This window comes from Giraffa tippelskirchi, chromosome 6 (assembly GCF_054371585.1).
Source record: "Giraffa tippelskirchi isolate mGirTip1 chromosome 6, T2T-mGirTip1v1.2.pri, whole genome shotgun sequence".
Taxonomy (NCBI): Eukaryota; Metazoa; Chordata; class Mammalia; order Artiodactyla; family Giraffidae; genus Giraffa; species Giraffa tippelskirchi.
This window is the reverse complement of record NC_137280.1, coordinates 109,544,596-109,557,969: the sequence shown is the minus strand read 5'-3', so window position 1 is coordinate 109,557,969 and position 13,374 is coordinate 109,544,596. Positions and strand designations below refer to the sequence as shown.

The 13,374-nt window shown below is 38.6% G+C and overlaps 1 protein-coding gene across 1 annotated transcript in view; it reads left to right on the top strand.

Annotated features, from left to right (window-relative positions):
• Window positions 1–13,374, top strand: part of PRR16 (proline rich 16) — a 936,482-nt gene that overhangs the window by 14,813 nt on the left and 908,295 nt on the right. The gene's annotated exons all lie outside the window — the stretch shown is intronic.

The following is a 13,374-nucleotide window of genomic DNA, read 5'->3' as shown; positions in this document are numbered from 1 at the left end:
TCTCTTCATGTGCCTATTTGACGTTTGTGTATTTTATTTGAAAACATTTCTATTCAAATCCTTTGCCCATTTAAAAATCGTTGTCAAGTTGTAGGGGTTCTGTTTATATTCTGGATATTAACCCTTTATCATATGTATAATTTGCAAATATTTTCTTTCATTCCATGAGTATCGGTCAGTACAACAAAAGTTTGATGCATGAACATTTATAGTCAGTTAACCTATTTATTTTGCTTCTCCTGGAGCCTTTCTGTGTGGATCACAACAAACTATGGAAAATTCTTAAAGAGATGGGAATACCAGACCACCTGACCTGCTTCCTGAGAAATTTGTATGCAGGTCAAGAAGTAACAGTTAGAACTGGACATGGAACAACAGACTGGTTTCAAATAGGGAAAGGAGTGCGTCACGACTGTATGTTGTCACCCTGCTTATTTAACTTATATGCAGAGTACATCATGAGAAATGCTGGGCTAGAAGAAACACAAGCTGGAATCAAGATTGCCAGGAGAAATCTCAATAACCCCAGATATGCAGATGACACCACACTTATGGCAGAAAGTGAAGAAGAACTAAAGAGCCTCTTGAGGAAAGTGAAAGAGGAGAGTGAAAAAGTTGACTTAAAGCTCAGTGTTCAGAAAACTAAGATCATGGCATCTGGTCCCATCACTTCATGGCAAATACCCAGGGAAACAGTGGAAATAGTGTCAGACTTTATTTTTTGGGCTCCAGAATCACTGCAGATGGTGACTGCAGCCATGAAATTGAAAGATGCTTATTCCTTGGAAGGAAAGTTATGACCAACCTAGACAGCATATTAAAAAGCAGAGACATTACTTTTCCAAAAAAGATCCATCTACTCAAAGCTATGGTTTTTCCAGTAGTCATGTATAGATGTGAGAGTTGGACTATGAAGAAAGCTGAGCACTGAAGAATTGATGCTTTTGAACTATGGTGCTGGAGAAGACTCTTGAGAGACCCTTGGACTGCAAGGAGATCCAGCCAGTCCATCCGAAAGGAAATCAGTCCTGAATATTCATTGGAAGGACTGTTGCTGAAACTGAAACTCCAATTCTTTGGCCACCTGATGCGAAAAACTGACTCATTAGAGAAGACCCTGATTCTGGGAAAGATTGAAGGCGGGAGTAGAAGGGTATGACAGAGGATGAGATGGGTAGATGGCATCACCGACTCTATGGACATGAGTTTGAGTAGACTCCGGGAGTTGGTGCTGGACAGGGAGGCCTGTCATGCTGTGTCCATGTGCTTGCAGAGTTGGACATGACTGAGCAACTGAACTGAACTGTAGCCTTTTTTATATTAAATCTTTTATAGTGTTTTTATCTCAACAGGATAATCTTGGTTATCTTACTCTTCCCTCAAGTTTCTTGTTACAAAGCTTTAGTTATGCTCACTGCTAAGCATGCTTTTCACCCCCACAGACATTGAAGTCCAGCCTGGAGTGTCGCTCACATGGAGGTTCAGAGAGCAGGCCACGGGGCTCAGGGGCCATACATCCCCATGCTGACTTCTGCTTGTGCTTTCCCTAGGTTGAAGTTGTGTTATAAACAATAACTTATCATTTGGTTTGCTGGGTAACCTCAGAATTCCACCCTTTTCATCTATTTATTCACTGTTCATTGGTGCTTATATTTTCTGTTTGTGCAGTTAGTTTTCTCTCTGCTGATGTGATCTGAAATATTAATGATCAGTCTAAACACCCTCCTCTAGGTCAGGTTATTTTTTTTATTACAATATATTTTTTGATGTACACCATTTTAAAACTCTTTATTGAATTTATTACAATGTTGTTTCTGTTTTATGTTTTGGTTTTTTGGCCATGAGGCATGTGGGATCTTAAGTCCCTGACCAGGAATTGAACCTGCACCCCCTGCATTGAAAGGTAAAGCTTGAAGCACTGGGCTGCCAGCAAGTCCCAAAGTCAAGATTTTTTAAACTTCTTTCTTTAAAGCAGTTGAACCCTTTTTCTAACAGAAGCTTCAGTAGAAGCTCAGTACCTCGGATAAGAGCAGCCGTGACTCAAACATGGCGTGAAGACATGTGGCTCACTGCTTTCCCTTCTCCAGCCCCTAAACCTTTCCCTCTGAACCTCGATGGAGGCTCTGTGAGGTTAAGTTTGCTCAGAACAGAAAAGCCTGCTGATAAGGCAGGAAATAAATTTCACTCATTCACTTCCCACTTCTCCAGTCCTACTTACATTGAAGCAATTTGGCTTTTGTATGGTAAATGTCCTTAGGAATCTGTGTGCTGTTCAACTTAAACTACAAGGTTCTGTTAAGTTGGAAATCAAATAAACAAACAAACACCCCCTCTGCTCTCCAAAACAGGTTTCTCTGCCAGAAATAGTTGTTCCAAAACCTCCAATCTGGTTTATTGACTGAAAGGATAATCCACACATGCTGAGGATTTGTAATCTCTTGGAACACCCCATTGTCCTTACTGACTCTTTTTATTGATGAGTACTTCACGTTGGAAGATTCAAAAGCCAGAGGAGAGTCCCTGGGAAGGAGGCCACCTACTGAGACAGGAAACTTAATTTAGATCCATAGATCTTTTAAATTAGAAAAGAACTTGGAGATCAGTAGCCCAAGAAGCTGCAAATGGTGTGTTTGGTTTGCATAGAAGTTTATTTATTTACTTTTATTATTTTTATTTTTTGGCTGCATTGGGTCTTCATTGCTGTGTGTGGACTTTCTCTAGTTGCAGTGAGTGGGGGCTACTCTCTAGTTGCAGTGAATGGGCTTCTCATTGCAGTGGTTTCTCTTCTTGTGGAGCACGGCCCCTAGAGTGGGCAGGCTTAGTCGCTTCAGCATGTAGGCTTAGTTGCCCTGCGGCATGTGGAATCATCCCACATCAGGGATCGAACCCGTGTCCCCTGCGTTGGCAGACAGGTTCTTAACCAGTGGATCATCATAGATGTCCTAGAATTTTAAAAATCAGTTGATAGCTTTAAAAAAATAGCAATGTTTATATTAAACGCTTGATTCTACCTTCTCTTGGGGAAATCATAACATCTGACAACATTAGCCCATGGTCCTCTATGGCTCTGATGAATCACAGGGGCCTTTAAAAAAATCCCAGTGTCCAGTCTGCATCTCAGACAAATTATGTTCTTCATGGTTAGTACTCAGGCATCAGGATATATTTTAAAAATCGTATTGAAAACACAACATTGAATTTACCATCCTAGTCCTTTTAACCATCCATTTTAATGGTATTAAGTATATTCATATTGCTGTGCAATGGATGTCTAGAATTTTTTCATCTTGCAGAACTGAAACTCGATACCCATTAAGTACTTATTCCCCCACCTTCCTCCTTGTAGCCCCTGGCAACCACTTTTCTACTTTTAAATTTCTATGATTTTTAACTACTTTGGATACTTCATATGAGAGGAATCATATAGTATTTGTCCTTTTGTGACTGGCTTATTTTGCTTGACATCATGTCCTCAGGATTCATTTATGTTGTAGCTAATTTAAATGGATTTCCTTCTTTTATTAAGGCTGTATAATATTTCATTGTTTGTCCGTTTATCTGTGAAGGAATGTTTGCTTTGCTTCTGCCTCCTGACTATTCTGAATAATTCTGCTATGAAAAGAGTGTGCAGATTTATTTTTGAGATCTTGTTTTGAATTATTTTGCATATAAACCCATAAGTGGGATTATTGGATCATATGGTAATTTTATTTTTAATTTTTTGAGGAGGTTCTATACTATTTTCTATAATGGCTGCACCGTTTCTCATTACCACTAAAAGTGCATGGGGTTCTAAACTCTCTGGGTCCTCTCCCGCATTTGTTATTTTCTGTTCTTTTGGTAGTGGCCATCCTAATGAGGTGTGAGATAATGTCTCAATGTGGTCTTGGTCTGCATTTTTATTAAGGTTAGTGACAGTGAGCATCTTATCATATGCTTGTTGACCATTTTTATATTCAAGTCCTTTGCCCGCTTAAAAAATCAGTTGTGTTTTCTTGTTGAGTTATGAAAGTTCCTTAGGTATTTTGGATATTTGTTCCATATTAGATATATGATTTTCAAATATGTTTTCCCATTTCAGTCCTTCTGTAGGCCTACAGCAAAGAATATCTTCCTAGTTTAGATGATGCTTTGAAAGTGGACTCAGCCTCTTTGACTATCTTCTTTGAACAACAAATGGAAATTGAGATTCCTGCTATGCCAGCTCATGGTCCAGTGGCACTAATTTTCTGGCTGTAAACAGTGTTCATTGATATCAGACAGAAAATCTTCATTGATATCAGTCCATGTCATTTCATTAGGGAAAATTTGAGTAAGTAAAAATTTATTCTTCCTAGGTAGCTCAAGGACGCTCTGTAACAAAAGAACAGAGAGCCCCTCAGGCAAGGAAGAGAAAGTGGGATTTGATATAAATCTACACATTTTAAGAATTAGAAATATATTTGACTTCAGTTGGCAAGGATGATTTTCTCAGAAAAGAATAGAAGGGAGGGATATAGTGGATAAACTATAGAATGCCTCAAGACTTTTCCAGTACAGATTTACATGGAAGGAAGCCAAATGTATGTAGCACTTTAGCAAAATTTTGTCAAACAGTTTATTCCTTATTTTAATGTCATTAAAAGCTTGTCTTAGCCTATATTTGGTATAATTGAAATATCCCATAATCTTCTCAATTTGCAACAAGCTTTGTCTTTTAAAACCTGTGATGTTTTATAACTAGATGAAATATAAAATTAGCTGGCAGATGAGAGATTATGACTGAGAAGAAAAAGTGCCAATACCAAAATTTAAAAAATGGTTTTACTTAGAGTGATAATTTTTATAAAATTGAATATAAGCTTGAGACTTAGTGTTAACCATTCAAATATGGTACACATAGTGACTTCAAAATTATGGCAAAATTCAGGAGATTATCTAATTTAGTAAAGTACCTCAGCTATTAGAATGATTCTTTAGTCACTCTTGTAAAGAGTGAAGATAGAAATTATTTTTATGGTATCCATCCACATATATTCTGGAGGATGTTGTGGTCTGTGGAACTCCTGACAAAAATGACTGTGTTTTGTGCACCTTTTGGTGATCTTTTGTGACATAGTGTTTACTTCTATAATTTAAAAGCGAACTCAGGTTTGGATTTTAGGACATGTATTTGTGAAACCATTTTTTCACTTTGAGATTTTATAAAACATTCAATCAATATATTTTCTTTCAGTGCTCAAGGGCTTCTATTTTGCATATATATTTACCTTCGTATGCCTTTTTCACAATATTAAAAATCAAGACTCTTCCTGTGTATTAGGTTTTAATATTCTGTGTAGTCATGTGGTTTGCTTTATGCTAGTCACGACTGAAGCGACTTAGCAGCAGCAGCAGCAGCAGTCTTAGCAACAAAAGGAGTATTTTGACTCTTCATTCAATGGTTTCATATCGTATCTATAATACATACATTAAAATTTTTTCTTCTGTATTTTTTCTGAAACCGGGCTTCTTTTTGCTTACTAAACAGGAAGCAAGATGATTAATAAAGCAAAGTTTAAAGCTTTCCTTCACCTCAGCTTTGGTCCACACTGTTCTCTCAACTTTGATTATTGTTTATGAATTTGTTCATGGGTGTGTTTTTTGAATTTTCTCCAGCTTCCTTTGCTATTTTCTTTAGTATGTGCCATTAGCCTTTGTAGATGCTTAAGTTCTTCAGGAACAATGAAGCTGTTTTTTTCTGCCTACGTTAATCACAGCTGACTCTGTCCTAATGGACAGTCAGGGCAGGTTTGGTGTGGTGATGACATTCATCAACATTCTGTTTTGCCCAACTTTGTGTGACATGCTGTGATAGAACTGACCCCATAGGGGTCTCACAGGTAGGGCGTGCTAAGCATGAAGGTGATGATGTTTAAAAATTGAGTGTGTCACCTATGTGAGGTCATTGGTGGTCTCAAAAAGTTTTCACATCATGTCATTTTATGTCCTTGGAACACCTGAACACTCAGGAGAACTTACCTCAATGGATAAAAACCTGTTAATAAGATTATGGTAATAGTGATACTGTTGGACTTTCCTGGTGGCTCAGTGGTAAAGAACCCGCCTGCCAATGCAGGAGACATGTGCTTGATCCCTGGGTTGGGAAAATCTCCTGGAGGAGGAAATGGCAACCCACTTCAGTATTCTTGCCTGGGGAATCTCATGGACAGAGGAGCCTGGGGAGCTACAGTCCATGGGGTCTCAAAGAGACATGACTTAGGGACTGAGCGTGCACACAATAGTGATACTAAGTAATATAGTATAGCAAAAAGTTAAGTCTACTGTCCAGTCCTCCTGTGCCTTTACCCCAAACCTGAGGGCTTTGACTCATGACAGTGCATTTTCCTTAGATCTGTATTCTGGATACCATGGTAGCTCTGGGCCCCACAGTCACTCTTAATCAACAGTTCTTAAACTTTGGGGGGGGGGGTGTTATGATTCCCATTGAGAATCTAATGAAAGACATAGACTCTCTAGAGGGGAAATAAACATCAGCACGTAGGATGTTTTAGAAATAGCTTTGAAGCCTTCATAGAGTACCCTGAAGTTCATTTCAGGAACCTCTAGGGTCAACTAACCATTGTCCTTTGATTACCTTGCTAAGCACTATGGGATGTGTGTTACATGAGTCATCTCAGTTAATTCCAACAGTGACCTGCTGAGACAGGTTCTATGTTACACTCATTCTGTACCATAAGGAGATGAAGGCATAGAGAGTGTTAGGAGCTCTCTTATATAGGAGGTAAGCAGAAGAGCTGGGATTAGAATTTATGCAGTCTGGTATCAGAGCTGAGGATGCATGGAGTCTAGTTTTAGAACCCTTACTATAGAGAATGTGATTCCAGGCTGAATTCTAATTTGAAGGAGTACCGCGATTATTGTACAGTTATAGGGGTTCTGAGTCACTCAGGATGTCAATGATGCGATCCATAACAGCAACTTTTGACCTCACCCCAGTGGTTGTTACAAAGGCAAGCACTCATTTATCACTCCAGAACTATATAATCTTAGTAAAATTTTTTAGGAGAGTTATGTGCACATTAAAGTTTGAATAGCATTAGCTTAGGTCCTGCAGCATTGGCAACTCTGACACCCCTTGAAACCATTTTTGAGCTTAAAATTAAATTTTTGAGAGCTTTGGGTAGTATTGTGTATTGGTTCCTGGTGCTGTGACTGAGTGTGATGGTATGGTTGTGGGGAAGGTGATTTAGGGGGAGGTGGAGCCAGCACTAAGCGAATGTGTGTGAAAACAACATATTGCCACCCAGTGGGCCCCCATTCTCTGAGGTAATTGTGAGATCTATTTCGAATGTCCTTGTAAAATGGCAGCATTCTAGAACTGAGAAACAAGCTGATGGAAGTGCCATTCAAGCAGCACAGGATGATTCTGGGTAGTATGAGGCTATGGAGAGCCACCACAGCTTCAAAATGAAAAGCTTTCATCTCTCGTGACTGTTTCCTGCCAGTCACCATCGTTATGGTCGGTCTTTAAGAGCTGATGGGGGGGTGTCCCACCTGGGAAGCAGGTGTGCTCTGGGCTGATTTCCTGTCCCCTCCATACCCCCAGTGTATGACCTGGTTCCTTCCCTCTTAGATCCCTGCTTAGCTTTGGTGTCAGGGCCTCCCTTGGACTCAATTGCCTCCAGTCTAGATTGTTACCATCTTCAGTTTGGTTCTGCAACCTTTCTTGTTTTTGAACTACAGTAACTTGAACTTCCTATGGCTAAATGATGGCCTATGCCTAAACTGGAGCTCATACCAAGCATAGTTCTTACACTCAGATCTCTCTCCATGTAAGACCCTCTTTTGTCACTGAGAGACGTCATTATGGTTAATTCGCAGGCTCACAGAAATTGACCTGTTTAAATCATTTAGGTGCATTCTGGAACATCCTGTGGAATAGTGAGGTAGAATGAGTAAAATATCCTCACAGACATGCTTTTTTATTGAGAACTCAACTCCAGCAAAGATTTTATAGTTAATTTAATAGGTCCTGGGATAGATATTGGACTTTGGTGATGCTGAGCGAAGAGATTTTTATTTGGATGTTAGGAGACCTGTGTGTGCTTTTCTTTTTCTGAGCAGGGAGCGTGAAATCTACTTAGAAATGTAACCATCAGCCCAAAGGGAGAAATCTCTTAGAACAAGCAAAAAAAAAAAAAACAAAAAGACACTGCTAATAATTTTGATTTCTGTACCAGGAGTCTTCTGTAAAAGTGGTGCCAAAAATTCCCCTTTAGAAACATCTTATTTCATTGTATTTTAAAGTTCAGTATGGTGAACGACAGGGAAGCCTGGCATGCTGCAGTCCATGGGATCACAGAGCTGGAGGTGACTGAATGACTGAACAATATAGCACCTTCAGCTGATAAGGCTGGAGGACCCAGTGTTTCAAAATGTTTAATATGGGGATCTACATTTGAGTTAACCAAATAAAAAGCACACACACATATACAGTTGAAATTATAGACTTTTATATGATTACCACTGAGGCATATTGATACTTGGCATGATCCTATTATCTCCTAAAATGCAAGGAAATTCACGTCCTTGACATTGGATTGGAGTGTTTAGTTGCTCAGTCGTGTCTGACTCTTTTGCCATCCAATGGGCTATAGCCCACCAGACTTTTCTGTCCATGGGATTCTCCAGGCAAGAATACTGGAATGGGTTGTCATTTCCTCCTCCAGGGAATCTTCTGACCCAGTGAACAAACCTGCATCTCCTACAACGCAGGCAGATTCTTGACCACTGAGCTACTAATGAAGCCCCTCCTTGACATTAGACAGATACAGATACCAGTTAACATGTGGGTCCTGAAAATTTTTCTTTTCCTTTCTTTATCCATTTGAAACAAGTAATGACTCAAAGAGTAAGCAATATGTAAACTCTTCACCTGGGGGAATATTTCAGTGTGAGATATGAATCCATTAAGGTCTTTTGTTATATAGATTAATTTTTAAAAATTAATTAACCATTGTCCAGAAGTCAGAGCAAACAGTTGCTTACCGTAGGAATAGAGGAACTAGTGCAAACCTTGGAAATGTCAACATGCCAACTGCCTTGAAAAGGTTGTTTAATGGAAGATTTAAAAAAAAAATATTCAAATATACTTGATGCACAATATAAGTTTCAGGTGTACAATATAGTGATTTATGACTTTAAAGATTATATTCCATTTATAGTTATTATAAAATACTCGTTACCTCAATGAGAGATCCCAAGTTGCAAGCTTACTTATAGTGCCTGAAAATGTTTCTTCTTTGAGAAATACCTAAGATAATTAAAATAAATTAAATTAATTCATACTCTGCTTAGTTCCAAAGAAGAGTCAAGCTTATAGATGAAAGTGAAAGAGGACAGTGAAAAAGCTGGCTTAATACTCAACATTCAAAAAACTTAGATCATGGCATCTGGTCCCATCACTTCATGGCAAATACATGGGAAAACAATGGAAAGAGAGATTTTATTTTCTTGGTCTCTGCAATCACTGTGGATGGTGACTGCAGCCATGAAAAAAGATGCTTGCTCCTTGGAAGAAAAGCTATGAACAACGTAGACAGCATATTAAAAAACAGAGACATTACTTTGCTGACAAAGGTCCGTCTAGTCAAAGCTATGGTTTTTCCAGTAGTCATGTATGGATTTGATAGTTGGACCATAAAGAAAGCTGAGGGCCAAAGAATTGGTGCTTTTGAACTGTGGTGTTGGAGAAGACCCTTGAGAGTCCCTTGGACTGCAAAGAGATCAAACCAGTCAATCCTAAAGGAAATCAGTCCTGAATATTCATTGGGAGGACTGACGCTGAAGCTGAAACTCCAACACTTGGACACTTCATGCAAAGAACTGACTCATTGGAAAACACCCTGATGCTGGTAAAAATTGAAGGCGGGAAGAGAAGGGGATGACAGAGGATTAGATGGTTGGATGGAATCACCAACTTGATGGACATGAATGTGAGCAAGCTTTGGGAGTTGGTGATGGACAGGGAAGCCTGGTATGCTGCAGTCCATGTGGTTACAAAGTTGGATACGACTGAGCAACTGAACTGAACTGAACTGAAGGTTGCCTAAGGAGACCAAGTGCATCAGTTGTGGAATCATCTATGTGTCATCTGCTCATGTTCACTAGTGATCCCCAAATTATTCAGAATTTCATAAACAATATTCTTCAACCAGGAGAAAGAAGTCCAGACTGAAGTTCAGCATTTCTTGGTAGTTGTGAAAAATGTAATCAGAGAAGTTGTCAGGCATTGTGATTAAAGCTCCCCCAGTGACTCTTTTGCATATGCAAATTATCCTCATTGGAATCCTTTGTGAGGAAATGTTAAGGTAAGTGAGTTAGCATTTATACTATTAATTAAGAAGAAAGATGATCTTAGTAGTGAATCAAATCAAGTGTTTATTTAGTTTTTTTGTTGTTTTTGCTTGTACTTCCTACTATAAGCAGCACCCACAGTGCAGGGTGATCCTTTTCTTGATCCCTTTTGATCATTGAGTGGCCTCTGTTTACATACTGAAGGGTCTGACAAATACTGATAGTAACTGTGCTTGTATTTTGGGGTGTTTGTCTCAAGCACCACAAACGCATTTATTCTGGTGATATTCTGAAGGGAATGTTATGAAAATAAACTCTCTAATGTTTCTCATGCTGATCTGTCAGGTGCCTTGAAATTGAGAAAAATGAGCTTTGAAAAGAAGAAATGGAAGATGTTGGAGCAGGTGATTGGGGACCAGGCTTAAAGGAAAGATAAAACAGCAGGGAGTCACAGTGATGGAAGGGCAGTGATTTTCAATGGAAGAGAGTCTGAGAAAAGGAGAAGTTAGAGAAATAAAGATAAATGAACAGCAAAGAAGCATTTGTCAATTTTTTTTTTCATCAGGACTTAAACATTTAAAACAGCATTTTTCTTTTCTTTTTATATTAATGTTTATAAGCACTGTTTATGTACCTGGCATTGGACTAAATGCTTTATTTAAAATTTTATTATTATAGCCCTGTGAGGAGGCTAATAGTGTTTAATAATATTTACATGTGTGAGCCGTAGAGTTTGATTGTTTGGAGTTGGAATCCCTGAAGTTCTTTCTACTTATTGGCTCTGTGATTTTGGGCAGAGTAAGCTTTTTTATCCCAGTTTCTTCATCTGGGTACAAAATAGTGACAATAATAGTATGTATCTCACAAGGTTATGTTAAAGATTGGAAGGTTAATATATGCAAAGCACTTCAAACAGAGTGTACACATGGAAGCACTCAATGATGATTGGCCATTGTTGTTACCATTTTTTATTAACATTTCAATTAAGTGGCTGAACATCAGAAAATCAAGGCATATTCTTTCTTAAGGAATCTCAGTTAGCTTCAGGCCCAGGTGAATCTGGCTTTAGAATCCATGCTTTTAATCATATCCCATAAGGAGACAGAAAACCAACATTAACTGACTCTTTTATAAGTTACTTAAACTCTCTGATTTTGCTTGGGTTCCCCCCCAAACAGATCTCATGACAAGGGCTTGATGAATGGTTCCCAGCGAATGTGATTTATCTTGATGTATATATTAACTGTTTATTAATTAATGACTGTAGCAAAATTTGATAAAGCAGGATAGGCATGATGGATTGGGAAGAATGGAACAGGGAAGGGAGGAAGCCAATACAAGGATGTAGCTTTAAGAAGGTGGCTGGGTGCAGTTGGGGCTCAGGGCTACCAAGGCCCTGCTGGAGTAGTACAGAATGTGCCTCAGAATCGTCCACAAGGGACAGGGAAAGGCGAGTGTTTATTTAACAGTTCCTGTGCTCCAGGGCTGTTAATTTCCTTGTACTTAGAGTTTTGTGTATGATCTGTCATAAGCCTAGAATCTCAGAGGACAGATAAGCCTGGGCCAGAAAGCGAGTGATGGCTGGCCCAGCGGAGGTATGTCATTTTGTCAAAGGCTTTATTTGTGTGGCACAGCTGGTTGCCACAGCCACTTGAGCAAAGTGGTGGGCAAAGGGATTATGAAAGTGCTTGGCACAGTCCCCCTACCAGAGCACAAACACTGGTTACATAAGATACTTGCTTCATCTTTGTATAGGTAAATTTTCTGTCACTTACACTGAGTTATTGAGGTGATCCAATGAGATGTGTGTAAAAGTGCTCTGAAAAGTATCAGTCATGTAGAATATTACACTACATTATCACTACATGTGATACTGAGATCTCCAAAGTTGAAGGTAAACAATGGTTGAGCATTTTTTTAAAAAAACCCATCCATCTATAGGTACTTTTGAAATCAGTACCTCTCTCATTTCACTATCATCATGTAAGTGATAAACTTTTCATACTTTCTTGCTGCATGTCATCAGTCTTGACATTCCAAGCAAATTTTGGGTAGGGGGTTTATTTTCTTTGTTCAGAGTGGTTGTAATAGAGAGAAGTATGGATTTCAGCTGAAAACAGGTCCCTCAAGACCACAACTGGACATACGTCATTGAATTCCAAATTGATTGTTGGTGTGATCATATGAATTGGAAAAATCCAAATAGTTTATCTTCCCCATCCCTAGTCATTTGGTGACTGGTTCTCTTGGGTGCTAGACCCCTAATATTCTAAGGTAGAAATGAAAGAGAAGAGAATAAGAGTTTATGCTGACTAAGTTAAAATCTGAGCTAGTTTGGCACTTTCTATCTTTAGTGGAAATCAACCTGTGCTCTACTTTCAGAACTAAAATACAGTTCGAAATGTTGAATTTTCAGTGTTGTTTTCTGTTTTATGCTTGAATCCTAGCTCCTTCACTTACCTGCGATGGGATGCTTGTTGCATTATTTCACCTCTTTGAGCTTCAATTTCCTCACTGCAACCTTGAAATAATATTAATGTTTAATCCATTGAGTGGATGACTGTAATGTGTTTGGAACATAAAGGCATTCAGTACATGGTAGCTGCTAGTATTATTGTTATTATCATTACTTGTTTTGACAAAGACCTGTAGTTTTATTTTTTGAATGTTCAAATGTGATGGTTATTTCTATTAATTTAATTTAATGATGAGCTTTGCTAAATTTATATGAAATATAAATCCTCTTAGAATCATCTTAATGTCCTGACTGAGAGAGAAATTTAAATGCTTTTGACCCTCTGAGGAGCCCTCTGACATCATGAAAGCACATAGCCTTTTGAAAGTTGATTTTCTAAACAAAATTGATAGCTCTGTCCATAACTGTTTTAGAAACAATTTGAAAATGTCAAGTAACCTGGAAAAGAATAAAGATTTTGCTGCTGCTGCATATTTATAGAGGTTGTTTCCCCCTCAAAGAGCTTGAAGTACCTTGTGTTCTTGTTCCATGTTCTTCACATCTACCCTGTGAAGATCTGG